Source organism: Rhinoderma darwinii, chromosome 9, assembly GCF_050947455.1.
Source record: "Rhinoderma darwinii isolate aRhiDar2 chromosome 9, aRhiDar2.hap1, whole genome shotgun sequence".
In the NCBI taxonomy this organism is placed as follows: Eukaryota; Metazoa; Chordata; class Amphibia; order Anura; family Rhinodermatidae; genus Rhinoderma; species Rhinoderma darwinii.
In genome coordinates this window covers 85,977,686-85,991,428 of record NC_134695.1, presented here as the reverse complement: position 1 = coordinate 85,991,428, position 13,743 = coordinate 85,977,686, and the positions used below count along the sequence as shown (strand labels likewise).

Genomic DNA, 13,743 nt, shown 5'->3' with positions numbered 1-13,743 from the left:
TGTTTCAAGGAGGGCTCTCTGTGTTGGAGAGGAGTAAAAGAGGAAATAATGGAGATCTTTTCCCAGATCACCTGAAGGTCACTTGGACTATGACAACCTCCCTCGCTCATAAGCTTTGTGTGGGGCTGACATTCTCCTTCCTCCTTGCCTCCATGCTAACAAGCTGGCTGACACATGCAAAATCACTCCTACACAGGGTATACAAAAAGGAAAAAGCTTGACAATTCACATACAGCTTCCCAGTTATTAAGTTTTATTACCAAAGGGAAGAAAATATTCATTAACTGACCTTTTAGGTTTTTACTCGTTTAGATGAAAAATCTCATGGGTCACCAAAGTTAGGACAGCAAAGGTCCCAGTTTAACTTGGTGCAAAGGTGGTCGATACTGGTAACTGACATACTGTAGGGATAAGTCACCTATGGAGAAGATGCATTTGAACAGCAACTAACATATACGTATTATAGAAATTATTCCCTATATTTATGGGCATAATATAGGAGGGAAAATGTTCTGAGTCTGTAGCAGTGGCATACATAGCAGAGGGGGGACCCAATAGAAGAGACCAGATGGGTCCACTATTATGATACTGCATTTTGCAGCCTTGGATAGAAGGGTCGGTGTTTCCCCTCCACACATTTTCCTTGAGGTTTAGGCCAATTCCTCATCCCCTTGTTTGCCAACAATGCAGTTCCTCTGGAGAGGATAGTCCTGCACAGGTTCTTGCCATTTAATAGCAAGTGAAAGGGACCAACCAGGGTTGGACATCCTCTCTCCAAGGCTACAACAGCAGCCGCATGGGCTGCCTCTATGGTAAATACACCCCTTGTAGTCTGGACCCCATTTACAAGGTATAGACTTATGTAGTTTACGGAGAGATCCCTAGGACTTGTTCCCCAGAACTGTGTTCAATGGTAATTCCCAACATCCCTGTAGGCGTCTTTTAGCAACACTCCTGCTTGTAAAGAGAGACATTTCAAGTAGAAAGGTGTTAGGAAAAATAGTTTTATGTAGTTACCTAAATATTATAGTATAGGTTTATTAACCCTTTTACGACCAAGGGTCATTGATGCCCCCGTGTCCAGGTCAAATTTTCCATTTTTTTGATATGCACTTCTTTAAATGATAATATCTTTGCAACCGCTTAGAATATCACAACTATTTTTACTTCGTGTTTTTTTTTTACAACACCTATGAGGCTTTCATTTTCTAGATTAGTTTAATTAATTCCATGTCTTCAATTTTTATTATGCACAAACAAATCTCTAAAAATGTGAAAAAATAAATGCTTTTAAGGCCTCAGTTACACGAGCGTGTGTGTTTTGCGCACGCAAAAAAACGCAGCGTTTTGCGTGCGCAAAAGGCACTTGACAGCTCCGCCATCATAGAGATGAGGCTAGTCGACGTCAGTCACTGTCCAGGGTGCTGAAAGAGTTAACTGATCGGCAGTAACTCTTTCCGCACCCTCGACAGTGAATTCCGATCACAATATACAGCAACCTGTGAATAAAAAAAAGACGTTCATACTTACCAAGAACTTCCTGCTTCCTCCAGTCCGGTCTCCCGGCCGTTGCCTTGGTGACGCGTCCCTCTCTTGTCATCCGGCCCCACCTCCCTGGATGACGCGGCAGTCCATGTGACCGCTGCAGCCTGTGATTGGCTGCAGCCTGTGATTGGCCTGTGATTGGCTAAAGCTGTCACTTGGACTGAATTGTCATCCCGGGAGGTCAGACTGGAGGAAGAAGCCGGGAGTTAACGGTAAGTCAGAACTTCTTCTTTTTTTTTTTACACGTTCATGTATATTGTGATCGGAAGTCACTGTCCAGGGTGCTGAACCAGTTTATCTCTTTCAGCACCCTGGACAGTGACTGTCTCCTGATGTCGCGTACCGGAAAAATTTTTGCCGGGTTCGGCCGAACCCGGTGAAGTTCAGTTCGCTCATCTCTAAGACACTCCGTTTGGATGTTTGTAAACAGAAAAGCACGTGGTGCTTTTCTGTTTACATTCAGAGTTTGACAGCTCTTGCGCGAATCACGCAGTTCGCACGAAGGTGCTTCCGTGCGACCTTCGTGGTTTTCATGCACCCATTGACTTCAATGGGTGCGTGATGCGTGAAAAACGCAGAAATTTAGAACATGTCATGAGTTTTTTTCGGCGCACTCACGCTGAGCAAAACTCACGGACTGTCTGCATGCCCCCATAGACTTGTATAGGTCCGTGCGACCCGCGTGAAAAGCACGCGCGTCGCACGGACGTATATCACGTTCGTGTAAATGAGGCCTAACCGCCATTCGCCATCTATTTTTCATGGGCGTTAAAAAAAAATTGGTGCATTTTATTAACTTCTATAATACTGCTTCTATGTACAAGAATATAACTACTATAATACTGCCCCCTATGAATAAGAATATAACTACTATAATACTGCCCCCTATATGCAAGAATATAACTACTATAATATTGCTCCTATGTACAAGAATATAACTGCTATAATACTGCCCCTATGTATAAAAATATAACTACTATAATAATGCCCCTATATACAATAATATAACTACTATAATACTGCCCCCTATATACAAGAATATAACTACTATAATACTGCCCCTATATACAAGAATATAACTACTATAATACTGCCCCCTATATACAAGAATATAACTACTATAATACTGTCCCTATATACAAGAATATAACTACTATAATACTGCCCGCTATATACAAGAATATAACTACTATAATACTGCTCCTATATACAAGAATATAACTACTATAATACTGCCCCCTATATACAAGAATATAACTACTATAATACTGCCTCTATATACAAGAATATAACTACTATAATACTGCCCCCTATATACAAGAATAGAACTACTATGATACTGCTCCCTATATACAAGAATATAACTACTATAATACTGCTCCTATATACAAGAATATAACTACTATAATACTGCCCCCTATATACAAGAATATAACTACTATAATACTGCCTCTATATACAAGAATTTAACTACTATAATACTGCACCCTATATACAATAATTTAACTACTATAATACTGCTCCCTATATACAAGAATATAACTACTATAATACTGCTCCTATATATAAGAATATAACTACTATAATACTGCCCCCTATATACAAGAATATAACTACTATAATACTGTCCCTATATACAAGAATATAACTACTATAATACTGCCCGCTATATACAAGAATATAACTACTATAATACTGCTCCTATATACAAGAATATAACTACTATAATACTGCCCCCTATATACAAGAATATAACTACTATAATACTGCCTCTATATACAAGAATATAACTACTATAATACTGCCCCCTATATACAAGAATAGAACTACTATGATACTGCTCCCTATATACAAGAATATAACTACTATAATACTGCTCCTATATACAAGAATATAACTACTATAATACTGCCCCCTATATACAAGAATATAACTACTATAATACTGCCTCTATATACAAGAATTTAACTACTATAATACTGCACCCTATATACAATAATTTAACTACTATAATACTGCTCCCTATATACAAGAATATAACTACTATAATACTGCTCCTATATACAAGAATATAACTACTATAATACTGCTCCTATATACAAAAATATAACTACTATAATATTGCCCCTATATACAAGAATATAACTACTATAATACTGCCCCTATATACAAGAATATAACTACTATAATACTGCTCCCTATATACAAGAATATAACTACTATAATACTGCCACTATATACAAGAATATAACTACTATAATACTGCCTCCTATATACAAGAATATAACTACTATAATACTGCCTCCTATATACAAGAATATAACTACTATAATACTGCCCCCTATATACAAGAATATAACTACTATAATACAGCACCCTATATACAAGAATATAACTACTATAATACTGCCTCTATGTGCAATAATATGACTACCGTATTCTTCAACATAGGGAGCAGCATTATTATAACTACTCTCATATGTTACACTGAGTATTTTATGTATAATGCAATAACCTCTTCAACTTGAGTTTCACATTTTTGTCTTATTTTCCTATAAAGACACTTTGAATGATAAAACTGCCAGGTGATACTGCAACAATTTCACATATATTGTCAGGACATTAATGAGGCACGTGGGTCTTTGTCTTAACATAAACTCCTTAATCAGTCATTGTGAAAGAAGTAAATCAACTGGCTAGAAAAACATCAATAGTTTGCAGTCATTTGTTTTAATACTTAAGATTGCATGATGACTTGAATAACAATAAAATAGATTGAAACCATCACTGATAGCCCATTGATCGGTCTGTGTCATTCATCTCTACCCCCCTCCCTGGACTCTCTGCAGAGAGTTTTATTTATGGCACCAACAGAATCACATATCCATCTATGCTGCATCATTGATTGGAAACCAGCAAATAACATGTAGGAACAATTCAATTGCCTTGCCAAGTAATGGTCTCATCTGCTGGGATCTCGCTGGACAAGTCAAGTGTGATCCTGGATGCTCACGGTCAGTGACTTGTCCTGAAATGTGCTTTTGTTTAGATCATGCTGGGTTTGCTGTACGTAGTTGTCTAGGAGACTCAGGAGTCGGATTATTGTAAGAGAAGTTTAAGTTTTCTTATTTTTCTTGCTTGCTATTGAGAAAAACATTCTATGATCAGAAGCACATTTATTATATCAAGGTTTGATTTACTCCTTCGATTATACATTGCATCATAACCATGTTTTGATTTTACCTCTCCAGATTTGGAAGTTTCTTGGTGCATTTGCTGAACTTATCCATAGGCCCCATTCACCCAACATATGGCAAAATAGTGTCCTTTTGGCATCCGTTTTCTGGAAATAAGTCGCTATACCTTCAATTTTGCTATATGTAATATGCCTTAACAGTGCTATATGTCCGGTATAGCTCTGATGTACACTTCAAATGCACTGTGAATAGATTGAAAAATACTGACAGTACTGCATTGAGATAAAGGGGAGATTTATTAAGACCTGTGAAAGAACTTCCCAATACAAACAAGTGGGGTACCTCCCCCTTAAGCTATTAGTGATGTCACTGCTGTCTGCTCTACATGCGCAGGTGGATGATTGAGTGTTTCACAGTGACATCATTGCATGGCCTTGTTTACATCAGTTATTTTCATTCTGAATGTAACTTTAGGTGTGACTGAAGTAAAAGACTGCATATAAGTCAAGTAAAGCAAAGTATATACAAAGTTACTCTGCATCAAATAGCTCATGTACAATGATGGAGACATCAATTATATTTTTTATGTAAAATTACCAATTATAATAATTTTGTATTATGATATAATAATTGCCTTTTTTAAATTTTATTTACATTTGACACATTTTTATTTCGTATTAGGAATATTAAACACTAATTTCATTCTGCAGTATGAAAAAAACATATCCTCTCTACCTTTTATGATCAATTATCCCATGCATCGAATGAGCATCATGCAGGTTGTCTCACCTTGTACAATTTGGGTGCGTTGCCCATCCTTTGTTTGAATGATCGGAGCTTTTAATGAGTGTATAGTAACCCTCATAGAGACAGCTGAGTATTTCAGGCCTGTTGACCCCTGATATTCCTCATGCTCAGCCTATCTCCTTCCAATTGTTTCATCAACTGCAGGACTGTCTGCTAACACCTGACAAGTGACAAGCTGCAGCCTCCCGCTGACTAGATAATCAAAGTCTTGTCAGAGCTGTCAATACCCTGCAGATAGGATAGGACAAAAAAAAGAGGCAAGGATTGTAAAGAAACTAGTGTATTTTACAAAAATACCATAGATTTCCTTCATAGACTTTATGTAACATTGTGTTCTTACTAGTATAGATAAAACACCTGGTTCCACTGCCTACATATACTGTGGGGTGATAGAGCGGTATATTCCCACTTGCTCATGGGAAAGGAAAGTGTATCAAAACTTACAATGTATCCACTGTTATTGTAACTGGCTTACTTCACTGAGATGCTATTAATAAAACTATCAGTTGGTTTAAATTGAAGGTCTACCTTGGGCTAAAGTGTCAGAGCTTCTATTTTATAATATCCTTTATCAACAAATTTCCTCAATTTTTATTTGCAGTCAGATCCTTCTGGTCTTGGTTGAGGCTGGCATAAAAAAAATAAAGTTCCAGTGTCCCACTGAAGTCACAAGAGGTGGGTAGGAGAAATCTTTGGCTGTTAACTCCCCTCTACAGATCCTGTACATGCTAAGAATGCTGAGCAGTGAAGGACATGATCGGGCTTAAATAGAACTTGTCACATAAGAGACGCACTGCAATAATGCTGACTCCATGAGTTGGTAGTTCCTGCTTCCGCTAAGAACAGAGACCAGCGTCCAGAGTGTTGAGCTCTGGACGTGTTTGCGCCTTCTAGGCAAATGATGGTACCATTCTAAAGATGCCGTCAGATTTGTGACTGCACTTGCAAAAATAAGCGCACTAAGTATTCATTCTTGATTGTGCCGCATAGATGGTGCGAAAATGTTCAGACACCATCCTCTGTTCCTGGAGGAAGCAGCAGTTCTTGACTCGGAGCCTGCACCACATGACAGATTCTCTTTAAGGCCTCATGCACACGACTTTAGCCATTATTTTCTATGAGCCTGGACTGCAAAACACAGCCGTAATAAGACTCGTCTGTTCTTTTTTGCGGTCCAGGCTTCTGGGCCATGCACAGACCGTGGAAACCATGGTCGTGTTCATGGAGCCATTTAAATGATTTGCGGCGGCAAAAATATGTTTGTGTGCATGGGGCGTAAGGCTCATGCACATACTGAGTCTGTACGCCGGCATACAGAGCCACTACGGGACCATATTGTATATGAATGTTAAGTGCCTGTATGAGCAACGCTTTCACAGGAAAACATCTCCTAGCTTCCCTCCAGTTTGCCCTTAATAAATTACTAAACATTAGAAATGTATAGTTAACTTACCTACTGTCCCGCTCCTGAATAATCCGGCCTCTGTTCCTGCCTTCTTTACCCCCCGTTTTCTGCTTCTCAAAAGGGACGTCAGTCTCAAATTTCCAAAAAAGCTCCCTGTAGCGAAGTCTGACACACACCTTCCAATGCCCTCCAATGCATGAGCACAGATGATAACGGCGCTGTGTCTAACAAAACTACAATAATGTGGTTGCATAAGTGTGAACACCCTCTTATAATTGGATGTGGTTGTGTTCAGAATGAGCCAATCACATTTGAATTCATGTTAAATAGTAGTCCGTACACAGCTGCCATTATTTAAAGTGATTTCTGAGTAACCCCATTTAAAGTTCAGCTGTTCTATTAGGATTTTCCTGCCATTTTCTTTGTTGCGTGTGACAGCAAAAGCCATAATCCGTAAAGAGCTTACAACACATCAAAGGGATCTGATTGTTGAAAGGCATCAGTCAGGAGAAGGGTACCAAAGGATTTCCAAGGCATTAGATATACCATGAAACACAGTGAAGACGGTCATCAAGAAGTGGATTACATTTGGTACAACAATGACATTAAAAAGACCTGGACGTCCCTCAAAAGTTGATGAAAAGACAAGACGAAAATTGGTCCGGGAGGCTACCAAGAGGCCTACAGCAACATTAAGGGAGCTGCAGGACTTTCTGGCAGGTACTGGTTGTGTAGTGCATGTGACAACAATCTCCCATATTCTTCATATGTCTGGACTGTGGGGTAGGGTGGCAAGACTGAGGCCTTTTCTAACAAAGAAAAACATGCAAGCCCGGCTATGTTTGCAAAGACCTACATCAAGTCTGCCAAAAGCATGTGGGAAAATGTGTTATGATGTGATTAGACCAAGGTTGAACTTTTTGGCCATAATGCCAAAAGGTATGTTTGGCGGAAAGCCAACACTGCACATCACCAAAAGAACACCATACCCACAGTGAAGCATGGTGGAGGCAGCACTATGGAGCATGGTGGAGGCAGCACTATGGAGCATGGTGGAGGCAGCACTATGGAGCATGGTGGAGGCAGCACTATGGAGCATGGTGGAGGCAGCACTATGGAGCATGGTGGCGGCAGCACTATGGAGCATGGTGGCGGCAGCACTATGGAGCATGGTGGCGGCACCACTATGGAGCATGGTGGCGGCACCACTATGGAGCATGGTGGAGGCAGCATTATACTTTGGGGCTGTTTTTCTGCAGCTGGAACTGGGGCTTTAGTCAAGGTGGAGGGAATTATGAATCATTCCAAATATCAGTCAATATTGGCAAAAAACCTGCAGTCTCTGCTAAAAAGATGAAGAGGAATTTCACCTTTCAGCACGACAATGACCCAAAGCAACAAAAGAATGGCTTCACCAGAAGAAGAAGTTTTGGAATGGCCCAGCCAGAGCCCAGACCTGAATCCCATTGAAAATTTGTGGGGTGACCTGATGAGGGCTGTACACAGGAGATGCCCCCCGGAATCTGACAGATTTGGAGCGTATTGCAAGGAAGAGTGGGCAACAGTTGTCAAGTCAAGATGTGCCATGCTGATAGACTTCAACCCAAAAAAGGCTGAATGCTGTCATAAAGTCAAAGGGTAATTCAGCAAATTATTAGTTTAGTATTAGTATTAGATTCATCTTGTACTGATTTTGCAACATGACAAAAACCTGGCATTTTAACAGGGGTGTGTAGACTTTCTATTTTATTTATATATATATATGTGTGTGTGTGTGTGTGTGTATATCTGCACCAAAGCTGCCATTAGCAAATTGGTTCAGTATAAACCCGGAGCTCCAATTATAATCCAGCCCTGTATGTACAGAAAGGATTTGTGTAAATTTCGTGATTCTACAGGCTCCAGGTAAGAATATACATTTCTGCCAGAAGATTATTAATACAGAGCAAATCATCTTTTATATTAAAAGGTGTGGTCCTCCCAATGTCCTCCAGCAATAAGTAGCTTCATGAAAAAAATCAAATGTTTATTAACATAGCCCGAAAAATTTTCTCGTCTGTGTTAAAAAACACTTCTTTGGTTTTTTTGCCACGTGGATGCTGTCCTGAAGTTACTAATCGGTATATAGGTCTGAAATGGGGATTTTTTTTTTTGGACATTCTTCAATTCTTTGCATCCTTTGAATTTTTCCCGGGTGAGTGCTGTGGGCATCCAAATCTATATGCAATGTCCTCCAGCAAGTCACAGGTTAATGGACGAGTTTGCCTTGTGCTGCATATCTTCATTCACCGTACATCTCCTGACTTGGCCTGTAAATTCTAATTACTCTATTTTATTATTACCATTATATTAGATCTCTGCCTTTGTAATTACTATTTAAACTAGATGTAACTAATTACAAATCAAAAGTAGGGAAAAAATGGCGGCGCGGGTTGTGGCTGTTTGCTTTTTTTATAAGAGCTGTTTAGATGTGATTTATATCGCCTTTTGTAAGTATCAAACGTATTTCAGTAATCTATGAAGAGATTACTGTAGATATAATATAGTTAATTGATATAAGCGATTTCAATTCTCCTTAATATGACAAATCTCCAGTGTGAAATATTCTCAGTTAACGATCAACATAAAATAGATAGAGGTCATTTTTAATGTAATTTTAACTTTTGAATTCATCTGCAGTTATACGGTGGATACCATTAAACTTTACTTATTTAGTATTAAAAAAAACTAGAGCCATTCCAGGTAGTAACCTGTAAAACGCGGCCTCGCCGGGCCCTTTATAACAAGCTGCCGTGCTGTTCTAGAAGACCTTCATTAATTTCACTGCTAGGACTTCTGCATTACGGAAAGACATTACTTAAAGAGAGGAAAGATACAGAAAATTAAATAAAACTTAATTGCTTTCTTTTTTTCAAATCCATGCAGCCTTTTACTCCAGCACCATAGTTGTAATTTTCAAATGTTAAACAGAGAGCGGCCATTTTTTTCCCCTATAAAACGTCCGGTGATTATTTTCAGTAGCATTTGGCGCACAGTGGAAACAGCGGGTTTTGGGGCACTATAACCTGAAATTATCTGATAATCCGGCACTTGTTTCTTGCACAGAACTGCAGTTTCATTTGAAATATCCAGAAACCTAAGACTGAGCAGAGAAAAGCAGCTAGGAAATAAAAACAAAGCGATAGCAGCACTTTTTATTTATTTTTTATGAAGTTTCTCTAACCTTACAGATTAGCTTGAACCAGTAATCTAGAATATTTGATCATTTGGCACCTATCCGGTACTATTGATGCAAAGGTTTGGGTAGCTTTAGGGGGTTGCAGAGGGGACACAATAGCCTTTTACAACAGAAGGGGAATGCAGTACAAAAAAACAATTGACATATAGGGTGCTGATTACAATATTTTAGTTAAAGTGTAACTATACTTTCATCAAGCATTTGATATTTCATAGAGACATATCAAAAGTTTGAATCGTCGGGAGTCCGGGTGCTGTGAACCTCACTGTTGCTGAAAAGGTGGTGTAAAAGCGCTGAGCTGAGCACCCTGCACCTGTAATTAGCTCTCATCGTCAGGCTAAAGACGGCTCACGTAGATGTTCTATCACCGCCAAAGGAGCAAAGGGCTCCGCTAAGCGCTTTTACACCTTTGTTTCAGCACTGTTGGGGGTCTCGGCACAAAGACCCCCACCGATCCATACTTTTGATATCTCTCTCTGACATATCAAAAATTTGAACGTGTACTTACTATTTAAACCTTCACTTTAACTTATGGTCCCCATTGTTAAGGCCCTATTACACCGGCCGATAATCAGCCGGTGCAGCGAGCGCCGATCAACGAGGCATCGTTGATCGGTGCTCATTTGCTCCCGTCACAAGGTGCTATGGATGGGGACGAGCGGTCGTTACTCCGATCGCTTGTCCCCATACATTATCATGTCAGCAGCGCGTCTCCCTGTTTACACACCAAGATGTGCTGCCGACAACCAGAATATTTTTTTACTTTTTTAAAACGATACATTTTCTGGTTCATCTGCTGATCGCTGCCCTGTTTACACAGGGCAATTATCGGCAACGAGCATTCTATGAACGCTCGTCTGCCCGATAATCACCCAGTGTAAAACCCCTCATTACAATCTAATCGTACATATCTAAGTGAATTTGCTCAACCATATCTTCTAGACAAGACTTCAAGATTCTTGTGCGTCAGGGATCTTTATTTTGATACTATGGTCAGAAATCACCAATCTTGATAGACTAGCTAATAGTTCAGCATACAAGACAGCAACCTCCGTTGTACTCAATAATATGATTAATAGGTATTGTGAAACAGTGGCTTGCATTACATCTGGACTTCTAATTTGGCACAACAGGTATGTTGCTATGGGCAGGAGTGGATTATAGTGGATACATTGCAGGATGATGCTATAGACTCCATTCCGTACTTATATAGATGTTATGTAACTATTGGTAGATGATTACTCTACAGGTTGAGGTTCTAGTTCAATTATAAAATTTATTGGTTTATTAGATTAGGGAGTGGGACCTATAGTAACAGGGAGTCATTTGCAATCAAAATGATGACTTGGTGCCTTCGCTTTTAATGGGAGGTGTAAAATGACGTGCCCCAGAGATGTTAATCCTGTACTGGATATTCTGGGAATACTGCGCTGCATGTTTTAGTATAGGGCCAAATGGCAACAGTAATGGTTGGTAGCTTTGCTGGCAGTATCCCAGGGACAGGACAGTCTGTATAAAAGGTGCAATTTCAAAGAGGTTGTCTCATGAAGGGAACCCCTGTCCATATGCCCCATTAGGGCATATGGACGTCATAGGAGGGGATCCCCCTCTGTAAGCCGGAATGGAGGGCCGTTCTATAAGAGCACCCTTAATGGCGGACTTAAGACGTTCATATATTACATAATAGCCATTCATTTGAATGGCCGTCATGTAATGCTACAGTTACACTGCAGGGGCCGCTGCAGGGGGAAATGCCTGGCTGGCAGCGGCTTCCTTGTCATAGTCGGCTGAGAGCAGTTGAAACAATGATCATACAACCCCTTTTAAGGCTATGAGCTACAATTGTGTGGAATGTTGCTTATTTTAGACATTATATCCCTTTTTGAGGTGAAAGCCATTGATGAGCCTTAGGCTACTTTCAGACGAGCGTGGCTAACCTCGGACATGAAAAACTGCAGTTTTTCAAGGCCGAGGTGCACCCGTGCGGGGCGCGTTGTCACAGATCCCCGTAGACTAGAATCTGTGGAGGGATACGTGACACGCAGTAAAATAGGACATGTCCTATTTTTTTCACGGACCCTTCACACGCTCCGTTGAAACAATGGTCGTGTGAACAGCCCCATTGAAGTATATGGGTTCGTGTGATGGTAGTTGTTTTAACGGCCGTCACACGGACTACATATACGCTCGTCTGAATGAGCCCTTAGGGTATATTAACGCATTGTGGTCAAATCGAACTTGACTGCTACATGTGAATAGACCTTCAGTAAACTTTTTTCTATTCTAAATCTACAGCTCTGACTGCAAGCTCTGCAGGAGAGAGCGGCTGGTTACCCCAGAAGTTCATGCACTGTTTGTCATGATTACATTACAAAACATATTGTTCTTTAAGCATGAGCTGTTACTGTCATTAAGTGCAATCTCCTCTTGTAAACAGAATCCCAAGTGCATATTATTGATCCATAGATATTTTAATGCATTTTTTACTGACCAGCGTGTCCAGCGATAAAGAATATGAGCAAAATTAGTTATCTGATCGGCTGTTTTGATTAATGGCATGCCTCTGCTCCATTACACATGACAGCATTATCAGAATCCTCCTTCGTTTTGGCTTGAGTAAACGTCATATTTGTCTTACTCCTAATATTTAAATGCCACCTACAAGATGAAACCGTGTGTGCATTAGAAGTTGTAATTTATTTATGTGTCTTTTTTTCCTTTCTTTAGAACAAACTGTTGTCATGTTTCAGAAACAGGAAAGGCGACAAGGTTGACTCTCTGCACAAATCAATGTTTTCTGGCTCAGGGGGGAAAATATAATCAGGATTCAGACGCTGACCTTGTCCAGAGTAAAACTTGTCTTACAATAATCGTGGGCTGTCTAACAAATCATTAGAAACACTATCCTGTATCCAGTGGAGAACTTATAAAAGTGCTGTAACGTGCTCTGGTCTTTATAAAAAATGCGTATGTACATGGAGAGAGCGAACGCAGCATCAATCAGGCTGATTTTCTATATTGGAACGTGTTTAGTGATTTTCAGTGTTTTATAGTTATAATAGGGGAAATAGTTTATAGATAAGTGTGTTGCTCAAAATTTCAATTCTGGATTCAACAGAAAAAGTACCAAACCCAAATTAGCAAGTAATTCCACAACAGGCAATAGTCTAAAAACAGAAATGTAGAGCATAAAAAGTATCAGAAATGTGTTTGTGTAGGCTTGAGTTAAAGACTATGTAAACCTTTGAAAAAAAAAATTATTTTTAAATAAAAAGGTCAGTCAGTGTGATTAGTGCAACTTTCTAAATAGGTTTTATTAAAAATTAATTTTTACTTTTTGAGATACAGATATGCTGTGTCTGTCACTATGAACTGAATCCGTCAGTCCTGTGGACTTGACGGGTTCAGTGCAGGGTCCACCTGCAATCTATCACATCTAAGGCCCCATGCACACGACCTTAATTTTGGTCGGCAATTACAGACAGTAATTTCGGATCAAAATACGGTTCCATTCATTTCTATGGCCCACGCACACTTTCCCGTGTATTTAT

General features: G+C 39.6%; 1 long non-coding RNA gene across 2 annotated transcripts in view; it reads left to right on the top strand.

The window, feature by feature from the left end:
- The window catches only part of LOC142660479 (uncharacterized), a 263,842-nt gene that overhangs the window by 29,823 nt on the left and 220,276 nt on the right, over positions 1 to 13,743 (top strand). The window contains exon 3 of one of the 2 annotated variants that reach the window (XR_012850492.1): positions 12,920 to 13,191. The exons of the other annotated variant lie outside the window; for it this stretch is intronic. This is a non-coding gene — a long non-coding RNA (uncharacterized LOC142660479). Of the gene's footprint in view, positions 1 to 12,919; positions 13,192 to 13,743 lie in introns of those variants that run through there. 2 annotated transcript variants of the gene reach the window in all.